Raw genomic sequence first — 15,469 nt, forward strand, 5'->3', positions numbered from 1 at the left:
CTGAAAACATCCTATTCCATCCCCCCTCCTCCCTGCTTCTATGATTGTACTCCCTGTCCCAAACAGCCTCTCCCACCTCACTGTCCTAGCATTCCCCTACACTGGGGAATTGAGCCTCCTCCTACTAATGCCAGACAATGCCATCCTTTGATACATAGGTGGTTGGAGTCATGGGTCTCTCCATCTACTCAAGGAACTGTGGGAAGTCTGCTTGGTTAATATTGTTATCTTTCCTATGGGGTTGCAAACCCTTTAGCTCTTTCAGTCCTTTCTCTAACACTTCCATTGGGGTCCCCATGCTCAGTCTGATGGTTAGCTGCAAGCATCCTCATCTGTATCAGTAAGGTTCTGGCAGAGCTTCTCAGGAGATATCCATATCAAGCTCCTGTGAGCAAGTACTTCTTGGCATCAGCAATAATGACTGGTATTGGTGGCTGTATATGGGATGGGTATGTATGCAGGTGGGGCAGTCTCTGGATGGCCTTTTCTTCAGCCTCTGCTCCACACTTTGTCCCTGTACTTCCTTAGGCAAGAGCCATTCTGGGTTAAAAATGTGGAGATGATGGAGTAGACTTATCCCCCAACCACGGGTCTTGCCTAACCTTTAGATATGCTCTCTATAGGTTCTCCCTTTCCTTTATTGGGCATTTCAACTAATCTCAACCTTGTTGGGTCCTGGGAAGCTCTTGCTTTCCTGGCATCTGGGACTTGATGATGGCTACTCTCAGTTCTCTACATAACTCTATTTAAAGTCCTGAACCTCTGTATATCATCCCAATCTTCTCCCATACTTGATCCTGTTTCCTATTTTCCCCCTTCCCTCCTCTCCTGATGTCAAGTTCCTCCCATCTTCTAATTCCAGTGAGAATTTTGTTTCCCCCTTGTAAGAAGGACTGAAACATCTACATTTTGTACTTCCTTCTTCTTGAACTTCATATGGTCTGAGAATTTTATCTTGGTTATTCCGAGCTTTTGGGCTAATGTCCACTTATCAGTGAGGACATACCATGAGTGTTCTTTTGTGATTGGGTTACCTTACTCAGAATGTATTTTCTAGTTTCATCCATTTGCCTGTGTATCTCATGAAGTCATTGTTTGTAATAGCTGAGTAGTACTCCATTGTGTAAATGTACCACATTTTCTGTATCCATTTCTCTGTTGAGGGACATCTGACTTCTTTCCAGCTTCTGGCTATTATAAATACGACTTCTATGAACATAGTGGAGCATGTGTCATTGTTATATGTTAGAGCATCTTTTGATACTCAGGAGTGGTATATCTGGTACTCAATTAGCATTATGTCCAATTTTCTGAGGAACTGCCAGACTGATATCCAGAGTGGTTGTACCAGCTTGAAATCCCACCAACAATGGAGGAATGTTCCTCTTTCTCCACATCCTCACAAGCATCTGTTGTCACTTGAGTTTTTTATCTTAGCCATTCTGACTGGTCTGAGGTACAATTTCAGGGTCGTTTTTATTTTCATTTCAATGATGACTAAGGATGCTACACATTTCTTTAGGTGCTTCTCAGCCATTCGGTATTCCTCAATTGAGAATTCTTTGTTTTTCATTGTACCCCATTTTTAATAGGGTTATTTGGTTCTCTGCAGTCTAACTTCTTGAATTCTTTGGATATTATATATTGGATATTAGCTCACTAGTGGATGTAGGATTGGTAAAGATCTTTTCCCAAACTGTTGGTTGCTGTTTTTTCCTATTGCCAGGTTGTTTTTTTAATTTTACCTATCAAACTCAGTTGTTACTTCAGGTTACCTTTGATTTTTCTGTGAATCATCATCTCCTGACCCCAGCCCCTTAATTCCTAGAAAAGAGACAGCAAGCATAAGCATAGACAGTAAGACAATTGGGTGAGACCATGCCCTGAAATTACTATTCTGTTCATGGTTGGACCTAAATAACTTTGTCCCAATCTGATGCTGAACTCAGGAATCCACCTTCCTTTGTAAGCATAGACAAAAAATTGAGCTGGTTGGGATCTTAGGGAGTGATCCCTAAGTCTTGTTAACTCTTTCTTTAATAACTTTCTAACAGGCTGGCTCACAGTATAGCTACCTCTGTTATTTAGATCTGTGAAGCTCCTTATACAATTCATATTGAATCCTTGCAATTTGATTAGTTAAGGAATTATATAAGCTTGAACTCACGATTTCAGTGTTCTTTCCCACAAATGTAAAAGCTGTTCTGAAGATAACTGAATTCTACCTTTCTTTCTGATACATAGACACATCCTCACCTCTTTGACTCCTAACTGTTTCTGATTATCATGGAATCATTAACCTTGGCAGACAGGACTTTCCTTGAAAAGGAAAAATATGTGCACTATTATACAAACAAGTTTTTTACCCACAAGGACCATCAAAAATCTTGAGGGCCCACAACCATGTGATGCTGTCCTTTGCACATGGCTAAGAACAATTTGACAGAAAGATTATGTGAAGTCAAATCCATACAAAGTAACAACTACATTTATAAAACAATGTGAAGTTTTCTATTCTGTTCATTAGGACTGCTGAGTACTACTTTAATAGTAAATGAGTGGTGATATTCTAGAAGGATCTCTTCAGAGGATGTGCCAAGAAAACAGAACAGTGGTAAGATAGATAAGAAGCTACTGTGGAGGATGAATCCAGTTCATGCAGGTGTTGAGAATGGGCAGAACAAGTCTGATAGCATTAGTAACTGAGATTATTGCATTTTGTGCATAATGGGGGAGAAAGCATAATTTAAGATAGCAGCTCAACTATTCTTATTATATTAACAGTTTCTTAAATGGCTACATGCTTTGCTTCTTGATGGTTGTTTTCTCAGAAGACCACAAAAATTTTCCAATATAAAACCACATCTGTGAAGACAGTAGATACAGATAACTTTTAAAATTTCTGTTTGAAAATAAAATACTGTATTTAATTGAATGGTATGCACTTAAATACAAAAACAAGTATTTCCTAATTAATATGTGGAGAATGGGTTCAAGTGTCTCCAGTAAAATTGGCACTAATGCCCAGAATTATGCTCTCAAATTCCCTCTTGGGAGCAGAAAATCGTTCATTGTACCAGTTATAGGAATGTTAATGCAATAAAAGGAAGAATAGGTGTCATGATTTGAATATACTTTGCCCAGGGAATAGCATTATTAGAGGATGTGACCGTGTTGAAATAGGTGTGTCACTGTGGGCATGGACTTTAAGACCCTCATCCTAGCTGCCTGGAAGTTAGTTTTCAGCTAGCATCCTCCAGATGAAGATGTAAAATTCTCAGCTCCTCCCGCACCATGCGTGCCTGGATGATGCCATGCCCTTGCCTTGATGATGATTGAATGAACCTTTGAACCGGTAAGCCAGCCCCAATTAAATGTTGTCTTTATAAGACTTGCCTTGGGCTGGAGAGATGGCTCAGTGGTTGGGAGCACCGACTGCTCTTCCAGAGGTCCTGAGTTCAATTCCCAGCAACCACATGGTGGCTCACAACCACCTGTCATGGGATCTGATGCCCTCTTCTGGTGTATCTAAAGACAGCAATATTGTACACATATACATAAAATAAATAAATCTTAAAAAAAAAAAAAAAGACTTGCCTTGGTCATGGTGTCTGTTCACAGCAGTAAAACCTTAACTAAGACAATGGGCTTACTCTAGTTTACATTTTACCGGGTATCATCCCATTATGACAAATTTAGCCTGACTGCAGGAGCAGGGTTCAGCTTGTCTCATTGCATCAGAAATCAGGGAGAAGTGACCAGCTATAAATGAGGCTAGACTCTGAGACCCACAATGCCTGCTTCCAGCCTTGAGGCCTTACTTCCTATAACTTCCACAAACTTCTCAAACTGCAGCACATGCTAGAAGCCAAGTGTTCAAGCACATGAGTCTATGGAAGGCATTCTTTAATCAAATGACAACACTTATGTAATGGGAGTTGTAGATGGAGAAATAAACACACAGAGTTCATTGGTTTGAGCAGAGAAAGTTGTTGGTGGTTATAGGTAGACTGAAGGTGAATATTCCCCTACTGTCCCCAGAAGGGCTAAAAGTACTCTGATTTTATTTTTATTTTTGTAATTTTAAACATTTTAGCCATATATTGTAACAAGAAACGGAAAGGGAGGTCCCCGAGATGCCTCAGTGGTTAAGAGCAGTGACTGCTCTTCCAGAGGTCCTGCGTTCACTTCCTAGCAACCAAATGGTGGCTCACAACCATCTGTAATGGGATCTGATGTCCTCTTCTGGTGTGTCTGAAGAGAGCAACAGTGTGCTTATACATAATAAATAAATCATTAAAAAAAAAAAAGAAATGGAAAGGGCTAAGTGCTTGAACATCCAAAGTGGAGTGAGGTCCTTCGTTGTGCATAACATTGCTAGGTTTAGTATAAACTTCTACAGCACTTTTGTTTTCTAAATTTTTGATCAATAAACCATGAATAAAATTACCTTGCAAGTACTCAATTATGAAATCCTGCATTGCAGTGTTTGGAAATTTAAAGAGTCTGAGAAGTGAAAGGCAAAGAAAACCCAAAGAGTAGGGTTTAATTTTTCAGAATAAAATATAATAGGTGTTTAACTTTAGATTTTTTTGAAAAATATTTTAATTGTATATATTTATAAATAACTTTCTCTTTGTGTGGGTGCTCACATGCATGAGTCTCTCTCTCTCTCTCTCTCTCTCTCTCTCTCTCTCTTTCTGTGTATGTGTGTGTGTGTGTGTGTGTGTGTGTGTGTGTGCATTAGAGACAGTGATTGAAAAGAGGCAATACAATTAAGACACAGAAAAGGGAAGGCAGTATAGGAGAAATTGTGGGGGAAAGAAAGGTGACCAATTCATGTAATAATTATGTGGTAATTACAAAATATAATCATAAAATAATACCTTAGCATCACCTAGTAGAATGTCTGGAATCACACTAAATTTGGATGCTGAGAATATAAGGTCATAAATTCAAGTCCCGCTGGGACAACTTAGTGAAACTCTATCTCAAATAAAAGTGAAAAAACCAGCTTAATGTGTCTCATGCCTATAATCCCAGAAGTTGAGATAATCCTGATTTACCTGAAAAAGAGTGTAATCTTTTGATAACTTTTCTTCTTCTCATTACTCTAATTTTAGACCTGCATTTGTCTTTATAGGTTTAAATCTGTATATCTTCACACATCTCTATGTCTATGTATTTTTCAGCTTTACAAGAAATAAGTTTTAAACTAACGCTATCTTAAAATCTGTTCTCTAGCAATGCTTCTGCATGTTTTCTATTGTACTATTGTTAAAAATGTATGGAGCCATTATTCTTATTTTATATAAAATGTTTTAACTTTGACATAAAAAAGAGAAAACGGTAGCAGAGTATGGTTTATAAAACTATAACTATGCTATTTTAGACTGAATTTATGTGAGCCTACTGAGTCAAATCATATGAATCTTATCAATATTTATTGATGTCTTCAGCCTGTTTTTAGAAGAATTTGCAATAATTTCCTAATACAAAATGCACAAAAGAAATCTAAATGCTCACCAATAGTGAGTGTCTGTGTGTTTGGAATCCAGTGTGTGTGTGTGTGTGTGTGTGTGTGTGTGTGTGTGTGTGTGTGTGTCACTCTGTCTGTCTGCCTGTCACTCTGTATCCTTATTTCTCAGGATGAAATGAGTATAATTTTACAGTTATTCACTCTTAACCTTCATTTAGAATCTTCCATTTTCTCTACTTTCGCTATATATCCAAATATTTTGTCCCTTTTGCTTTAAAACTGTCCTTTAAACAATGCTTTTACAAATACCTACAAATACAGAGGATACTGCAATCTCCCTCTGGAGTGAAGACAGGTACATCTTTGGGTGGTAAAATTAACAGCAGTGGCACCCCGCCTCTGTAGTTTAAAGATGTCTTTTCTTAGAACCTCTATGTTTTATAAATCAAGGGATGTCTTCCTTTCTCTATGAAGTATTTCCTTTTATGAAACGAGAAAAACTGTATTAACAGGACAGGATGGACAGATATGCTGGAAATTCTCTTACAGTTCTTAAATCATGATCTCTCTCCTGTAACCAGTTCTCACTGAATGCCTATGTTCCTCTTGTCTTTGCCACTTGGTACCATCTCCTTGCCAAGGCAGTGAAAACCAACACAAAATACTGTCCTGATGAATTCTTTGTTTCAAATAATAAGCTTTGTGTCTTACCCAAAGGACCAATGACTTTTCACTTTGTAAAGCCAAAATGGAAACAGGCTAACACTTATGTTTGCAAATAAAGTGAAATTAATATTCTTTATTTCTTATTTGATATTTAAACACTGTATTAATGATGAGATTGAAAATTATTCACATACTAATAATACTAACTTTCTGTATTTTGGGTTATCTTTGGATAGGCTTTTTTCAAATTTCCATTTACTTAGCTGTCTGTGTAAATTTGATATGCATACAGGTGTTTACACAAATATGTATTTGAGTGTATTCATACATAAATATAGATTTTAGGTGCATGTCCGTGTGAGCACAATGGTTCATGTACACTTTGGTGTGTGGAGGCCAGAGAAGGAAATTCCTCAGACACTCTCAACTTGTTTTCTGAAACAGCTATCTCAATGCATTTAGAGATCATAAATTCAGCTAGAGATCATAGATCCAGAAAGCTACTTGCCTATGTGAAACCAGCACTGGATTATAGGCACATGCTACCACACCTGATTTTTTTTTATCATGATTGTAGTTCCTTCTCCTCTCCTCCCAGTCCTTCCCTCCCAGATCCACTCCTCCATCTAGCCTCTTCACAAAAAGGGTAGGCCTCCTGTGGATATCAACCAGACATAGCATATCAAGTTGCAATAAGGTTAGACACTGCCTGTCCTGTTAAAGTGGAACAAAACAACCCTATAGATGAAAGAGTCACAAAAGTAGGCAAGAGACAGTCCCTGATACCACTATTAAAGAGTCCCACAAGAAGACAAAGCTGCACGACTGTACCATATGTGCAAAGGGCCTAGATCAGTCCCATGCAGGCTCTCTTGTTGGCCAATCCTTTTTATTATTATTATTATTATTATTATTATTATTATTATTATTATTATTATTATCAACTTGAGTATTTCTTATTTACATTTCGAGTGTTATTCCCTTTCCCCGTTTCCGGGCCAACATCCCCTTAACCCCTCCCCCTCCCCTTCTTTAATGGGTGTTCCCCTCCCCATCCTCCCCCCCATTGCCGCCCTCCTCCCAACAATCACGTTCACTGGGGGTTCAGTCTTGGCAGGACCCAGGGCTTCCCCTTCCACTGGTGCTCTTACTAGGATATTCATTGCTACCTATGAGGTTGGAGCCCAGGGTTAGTCCATGTAGTCTTTGGCTAGTGGCTTAGTCCTGGAAGCTCTGGTTGGTTGGCATTGTTGTTCATATGGGGTCTCAAGCCCTTTAAGCTCTTCCAGTTTTTCTCTGATTCCTTCAACGGGGGGTCCCATTCTCAGTTCAGTGGTTTGCTGCTGGCATTCGCCTCTGTATTTGCTGTATTCTGGCTGTGTCTCTCAGGAGAGATCTACATCCGGCCCTGTGTCCCTGCACTTTTTGCTTCATCCATCTTGTCTAATTGGGTGGTTGTATATGTATGGGCCACATGTGGGGCAGATCTTTGTGAGCCCTTATGAGCACAGATCAATTGATTCTGTGGGTTTCTTGCAGTGTCCTTTATGCCTCTGGCTCCTACAGTCCTTCCACAGTCTCTCCAGTAGGATTCCCAATGTTCTGCCTAATGTTTTTCTGTTGTCTCTTGTATCTGTTTCCATCAGTTACTAGATAAAACCTCTCTGATGTCAATTGGATTAGATACCAATCTATGAGTAGAGCAGAATATCATTAGGAACCATTACATTGACTTATTAAATTTTTATTGTTTTAATTTTATTTTGCCAGCATGTATCCTAGGTCCCTGAGCTATCAGTCTCGGAGTCCTGACCCTCTAGGCAGTGTCAGGGGTGGCTTCTTTCTCATGACATGGATCTCAAGTTGCACCAGTCATGGGTTAGCACTCCCACAGTTTCTGTGCAATGTTAAGAAAAACACATCTTCTAGGCAGGACAAATTGTAGGCTGAAGGTTTTATGGCTGTGTTGGTGTCCCAATCCCCCTACTGGAAATCTTGTGTGGTTACAGGAGATGGCCAGTTCAGGCTTTGGTTCTCTCATTACTAGGAAACTTGATTAGATTTCATAGATTTCTGGGAGTTTTCATTGCAGAAGGTTTCTAGCTTTTCTTAGGGATACCCCAGATGTCCTAGAGACTTTCCCTGAGTTTCTGTCTCCCTTTTCCCCCTACTTAATCCCTCCTATTCCTATCCCCATGCCTCTGCTTCAAGACCCTCCTGCCTGTCCCCCATGATTTTCATTCTATTTCCACTTCACAATGAGGTTTAGTCATCCTTCCTTGACCCATTCTTGTTAATTAGCTTTTTTGGGTCTGTGGATTCTTTATTTTATGGCTAATATCCACTTATAAGTGAGCACATACCTTGTTTGTATTTCTGCGTCTGTGTTTTCTCACTCAAAATTATCTTTTCTATTTCCATCCATTTGACAGCAAATTTCATGATTTCATTGTTTTTATTGGCAGAGTAATAATCCATTGTATAAATGCTATATTCTATATTTTCTCTTATTATTTTATCAAGCATATTAATGCCAAGACTATAATATGTGTCTAATAAAATGACAATTGGATAATTTAATAAAAACATCATTAATTTATGAAAACAATGTAAATAGATCTGTTACAGAAGGTGAACAGCCATTATAAGTGTCTTTTGTATTTCTTCATAAATGTTTTCAGGGCTGATCAGTTAACACTGGACAACCAGTTGCTGTGCTCCTCTGTGGAACTAAGAACTCTGTGGAACTAAGAACTGCTTCCCACTTTGCTCAGGTGCCTACTGTTCTCTGTGTTAGGCTGAGACCTCCTGGAATTCTCTCCATCCATTTTGGCCTGGTCACTGGAGCCATCCTGGTTGAGCTAACTTTTGGGGAATTAAATTGGTGAAATCATAACAATGTATTCAGCTTCTGGCATTATTAAGAGATACAACCTCACTGAAAAATGCTAATTTTCTGGATCTTAATATATTTTTACCTCCTCTACAATGTTACCTCAGATTTAGTTATAGGGCTGCTTTGTAAATGTATCCACTGAGACTGGGCTCAACAACTCTAAATTGTGATTGACTATGGCCTTAGTCCTAAAAAGATACATGCAACTAACATTATATAGAATGAGAATGTTTTATTTATATATGTAAAACATATCTATATGTTTATATATACACATATCATAAACACAATATATATATGTATATATGTATATCATATGATATATATGCATATGTCTGTGTGTGTGTATTATGTATTGCATGCCTTAACAATTATTGATAAAAACACCCTTGTATTTGAAGGAGGTTGGAGAATTTGGAGGGGTACATTGGAAGGTATATAAGAAAGAAAGGGAATGGAGAAATGCCATTATATTATAATCTCAAAAGTAAAATTAAAAAATTTTGCTATTAATATATATGATTCAGCATAATTTTAAAAGTTACATCTAGGAAAGTTCATGAAACATGACACTGAGAATTATTTAGCATAAGAATTAAACAGCATCAATGTCAAAATATAATTGCTTTCTACTCACAAGAATGAAAAAAAAATGTCTTTAAGAAAAATCTCAAAGGCTTTCCTTTGCATTGTTAACAGAAAGGATGGCCTTCTCTAGTCGATTAGTGTTCTTTCTGAGCTATGTTTGGGTCTAGTAATTAGAGAGTTGAATAAGTCTGTGGGTAAAAATGCAAAGAATTTATAGCCTTGATAATTCTAGAGAACAAATCTATAGGGTCTAAAAAGTCTTTAGCATTGATGAAGTACTTGCCTGCAGGCTTTCAAATGAGTAATAACTAATCTAATAATATATCAATGTTTTCTTGGAAATTTAGAAAAGTACAAAACACAAAAATATTTTTGAAAATATATAGATGAAATTACTAAATGAAAAATGATCACTCAAGATCTTTGTGACACAATCTTATGGAGGGTATTGAGCATTCTTCTTCTTATGCCAGGCAAAATTAACCACGAAGGTGATTTGTTTCATTTTCTACTTTTCTGATTGCAATTTCTGTCCCACAATTCCAAAATCCTTCCTACCTTTCTTTTTAACCTAGTACACTCCCATTCTATCTCTCATTAGAAAACAAACAGATAGTATATGTAATAATAATAAAATAAAATAAATCAAAAAGTCAATTAGAAAAGGACAAAAAGAAACTGAGGAAATAAAGCCAAAGAAAAAGTGTAAAAAAACAGAAATAGGTGTGGAGGCACAAATGTTTGAACATAAGTGAAATTGATAAAACAGAAATCAGGAAGTTATAATGTTCATGCAAAAGACACGTAAGGTTAAAAAAGAAGAAATACTATTTTAACATTAAAAATATGAAAAATAAAAACATAAAAGCAAAACAAACAAAAATCCATAGTTGAGTTTTTTCTCTCTTGGCCACCTGGCATGGGGACTGCTACTAAAAGTGGTTTATATACCCAATGAGACTCCATTGAAAAAATAATTTTTCATCTGTAAATAATTTCAATTGGAGATATGTTCTGGGTTAGAGATGGAAGCTTTTGACTACTTTTTTCTGGGTGCTGTGATCTCATTGAGTGCAGATCCTGTTCATGCAAGCAATCTCTCTGTGAATTCATATGTGGGTCCATGCTGCTCTGTTTAGAAGGCTCTTTGCTGTCGTCTGTCCTCTCTGACTCTTAAAATCTTTCCACCTTCTCTTCTGCCACATTTCCTGAGCCCTAAGGGGAGGATTCGATGAAGACACCTCATTTAAGACTGAGTGTTCCAAGGCATATCTCTGCACATTGTCTGGCTGTGGTTAATCTATGTGTTCCCATCTACCATAGGAGAAAACTTTTCTGAATATAGGTTGAATAAGGCAGTGATCTATGAATGCAGCAAAAGATTGTAAACAGTCATTTTATAGCTATGCTCCCTCAACTGAACAGTAATATTTAGTTGATACTGAAGTCAGTGGTCCTAGGCTACCCTAACAGTGTCTGAAGTAGGTTTTCTCTCATAGAATAGTCCTTAAATCCAATTAGATATTTTTTTGTTACTGTGATGCCTATTCCTGGTCGTTAACTGTTCTACATCTGGAATGAACAGAATCCCCAAAATTCCCACATCTGAGGGATTTTGCTTAACAAAATCATTTGAAATGAGAAGATATACTTTCAGGTGAACAGACCTATCTTCAATCTAGAACCTTTGAAGGAAGAAGAGACGTCTCTAATCTCAGCCACACCTCAGGTTGACATCCTACATAAGGGCCATGGAATGCGGAAGCTTCTTTCTCTTTGCCTGTGTCTGCTTGCTCTTGATTTGGTTAACAAGTCTAGTCCTTCACTTGCAATAGAGCCTACTTCTTAAGGATTCCATATTATACTGAAGATCAGCTAAGACATTCATGTTTATAGACCTAAAACTATTGGAATCTTGCACCTTCTAGTTAGAGGCAGTTATTGTTGGTCTACATCCTGAAACAGTCCACCAATGTGATCATATGAGCTTGAAATGTTGAAACAGTCCACCAATGCATTCATTTGAGCTTGAAATGTTGAGACAGTCCACCAATGTATTCATTTGAGCAGATTTTTGAGTACTTCTGAGAAAACTCTAAGCAACCAAGACAGAAATCTTGCTTCCTCAGTTTCCTTAAAAGCTAGAAATTGTTCTTGGAATGCGTTTCAGTACTCCTAGATAGAGCCATTAGGAGAAATTTTACTTCAGATTATTAATTACAACTGGATATTGCTATTTCCTTATATGCCTCTAGGTGGGAAATTTGTTTTGGACACATATGTCTTTTTAATCACATGTGGCTTGTATGCCACATGGATCTTGGCCTTGTAATTGCATGCTTTACTCATGTTGAGTCCTATTTACCTTCAAAGTATTAATTGTCTGATGTTCTCAAAAGAGTTGGCAGTTGCATGAGACTTTAGTCCACTTTGTTATCAGATTCATTATTCCAAGTCCTAGAACTTCTAGACCAGTGACAGGCAACTTGTCAACCACTCTATTAAAACCTCTTTCTATGTAGAGACAGTCATTCTACAAGTTCTGTTACTTTAGAAAACCCTGACTAATAATGTTAATACCACAACTTAGTGCTATTATTATGCTAGCACATCTTCAGGTAGGTTATCTTGTAGATTGAAGCATTTGTGACTGGATTCCCACTTCTCTTTCTCTTTGGTAGCTTGAATAGTACCTTACAGTACCACGCCATAGTACCAAGTACAGTACCAAGCCATAGGGGTGATGGTACTAGTTAGACTTTTCCACATTAAATTAGTTGTGTTGGTGTTGTCTTCCACAGTTAAGGTATTACTATCAGTTTTTCGAGAGGAGCTAATACTCTGGGGTTTAGGAATGTCCTATAGTGCCCATTTGACCAATAAATAGATTAGATATAACACTTTTAAGCACCAGAAGCTTCATTCAGTGATGAGATGTCCAGTTGTAACTCTGCCTCTCTTGCTATTTGGCAATTTCATTTAGAACTATTTCACATATTAGATTTCCATATTAGCCCTCAAATGGTCCTTAGTTTTAATTTCTCTACACACTATTTTCTTACTTGCTCTCAACTTTCTTCCCCCTCCCCATTTGATACTACCTTTCCAGTTCCTAACTCATTCATTCATAACTATCCATTATTTCCCCTTCTTAGATAAATCCATTTCTCCCCCAATTCCCTTACCCACTATTTAATCTCTGTGGTCATACAGATCATAGAAACTTCATTAAAAATACCAGTTAAGATTAACATAAACATAAATAATCATCACATTTGTCTTTCTGGGGATGGATTACCTCATTCGGGATGATTTTTTTTTCTGGTTTATTCATTTACATACAGCATCTGCTGTCATCTGAGTTTTTTATCTTAGCCATTCTGACTGGTGTGAGTTGGAATCTCAGGGTTGTTTTGATTCCCTGATAACTAAGGATGTTGAACATTTCTTTAGGTGTTTCCTGGCCATTCAATATTCCTCAGTTAAGAATTCTTTGTTTAGCCCTGTACCTATTTTTATTAGTGTTATTTGATTCTCTGAAGTCTAACTTCCTGAATTCTTTGTATATACCCGATATTAGCCCATTATCAGATGTAAGATTGGTAAAAATCTGAAATTTTATCTTCTACCTTTTTGATTCTGCTAATGCGTCTACCTTTAAGATTTTAGTTTGAGGGTTGGGGATTTAGCTCAGTGGTAGAGTGCTTGCCTAGCAAGCGCAAGGCCCTGGGTTCGGTCCCCAGTTCCAAAAAAAAAAAAAAAAGATTTTAGTTTGAGATCCTAAGTTTTTCAGTTACAATTTTGTCTTCAATTTCACTTTTCTTTATTGATTCAGTTCCTACTTTCACGTTTTGAACTGTTTTCTTAAATCATTCTACTGTTTGTGTTTTTATATATTTCATTAATGGATGTAATTATATTCATATTAAAGATAATGAAAATATCGTAATAGATACTTTGAAGGCATATATCCTTGTGCTTCAGATATGTTGCATTTCTTAATCTAATAGGATTGGGGGACTCCAGTGAAGACAAATTGCCTTGCCTGATATTGATAACATTTTTGCACTGACATCTAGGAATCTTGATTTGATATATGTGCAATTATAGATCTGATCTGGAATCTTTGGGTGGGTGTATTGTTGGTTTTGCTGAGTTTTCTAGATCTTAGGATAGTGTGGTAGCTGTAGGTTGCCTGGTAGAGAATGCTTCTGAGACATTGCCAGATAGTCCATTAAAGAGTATCTTTAATTAGAGCATGTTTCTAAGCATTGGGAACTTATAGGCTAAAGAGGGTAGGGCTGAGAAGGTTTACAGGAAGAAGACAACTGAATGGAGCTTGACAATATCAACCTGAGTGAGGCAAACCAGACAAAAATTGACATGCAGGGTATATACTCACTTAAAAGTAGGTATTAGCCATAAAATACAGGATATCCATGCTACACTCAAAACCCAAAGAAGCTAAGCATTAAGGAAAGCCCAAGTCAGGATACTTGAGTCTCACTTAGAAGGGAGAATAAAATAGTCATAGGAGAGAGAAGGAAGGAGGAAACTTGGACAGCAATGGGATACAAAAGGGAAAGAAGGGAATTCAGGATCAGGAGTGGAGAGCGACAAGGGAGATGGCCAGATGATCATGAGAATGAATGGAAAGCTTCAGCTGGCAGGATTAGGGTTATTGTGGGGGAATCTCAAGGATGAGTAAGAGATCTGAGATAGAGGATGCTCTCAGAAGTGAGAAGTGTCTCTAGCCAATTTGACTAACAGTAGACACATGGAAAGGCCAGACAGGATCCCCAGTGGAACTGTAAGGACAGTAATCCACCCATGAAACTTTCAACCCAAAATTTATCCTGACTACTAGAAATGCAGAGACAAGGGATGGAACTGAGTTTGAGGAATGCCCAAGCAATAATCTGTTCAATTAGAAATCTATCCCATAGGCAAGCATTAATCCTTGACACTAATAAATTTACTCTGTTATGTTTACAAACAGGAGTCTAACATGGCTGTCCTCTGAGAGGCACCACCAAGCAGCTGACTCAGACAGATAGGGATAAAGGATTGAGGACCCCGAAGGGGATAGGAACCCCACAGGAAGACGAATAGAGTCAACCAACCTGACCCCTTGGGTGCTGTCAGAGACTGAACCTCTAAGCAAAAAGCATATATGGGCTAGACTTAGCCATCCTCACAAGAAACACACGTGTATAGCAGATCTGCAACTTGGTCTTCATGTAGATCCGGAACAACTGGAACAGGGGCTATCTCTAAAGTTGTTGCCTGTCTATGAAATTGATTCCCCTAACTCTCCTATCTTGTCTAGCTTCGGTGGGAGAAGAAAAGCCTAGCCCTAAAGAGACTTGATGTGCTAAGGTGGGGGAATACCCAAGGGAGCCTCCACTCTCTCAGAAGAAAAGGGGAGAGAGCATGGGGAATGGACTGTGGGAAGGGGAAATAGTGATTGGGATAAAAAGTGACTAACTTAAAAAAAGAAAGAAAAAAGTACAAAGTAATCATAAACATTTCTTGATTCACAGTCCTTTCCTGATTCTCAGTAAGCAGGGCACTCCTCTGTGTTACCTGTGCTATCCTTCCTAATCTCAAAATAGAAAATTATGTCTAAGTATGTCTTCTAGGTACTGACGTATGCTCCTTGGTATTAGTCTATCTCCCAAGCACACAGGCACATTCTTCTGCATCATTAATTTATTCAGAGAAATAAGACACATGATGGATAAACTCTACTTATTTATCACATTAGTCTTTCTTTTAAAAAATACTCAGATAGTACTCCACACTTGCGTATGGAACATTCCTTTATTTTTGAAATTGAT

The sequence above is a fragment of the Rattus rattus genome, chromosome 3 (assembly GCF_011064425.1).
Source record: "Rattus rattus isolate New Zealand chromosome 3, Rrattus_CSIRO_v1, whole genome shotgun sequence".
NCBI lineage: Eukaryota > Metazoa > Chordata > Mammalia > Rodentia > Muridae > Rattus > Rattus rattus.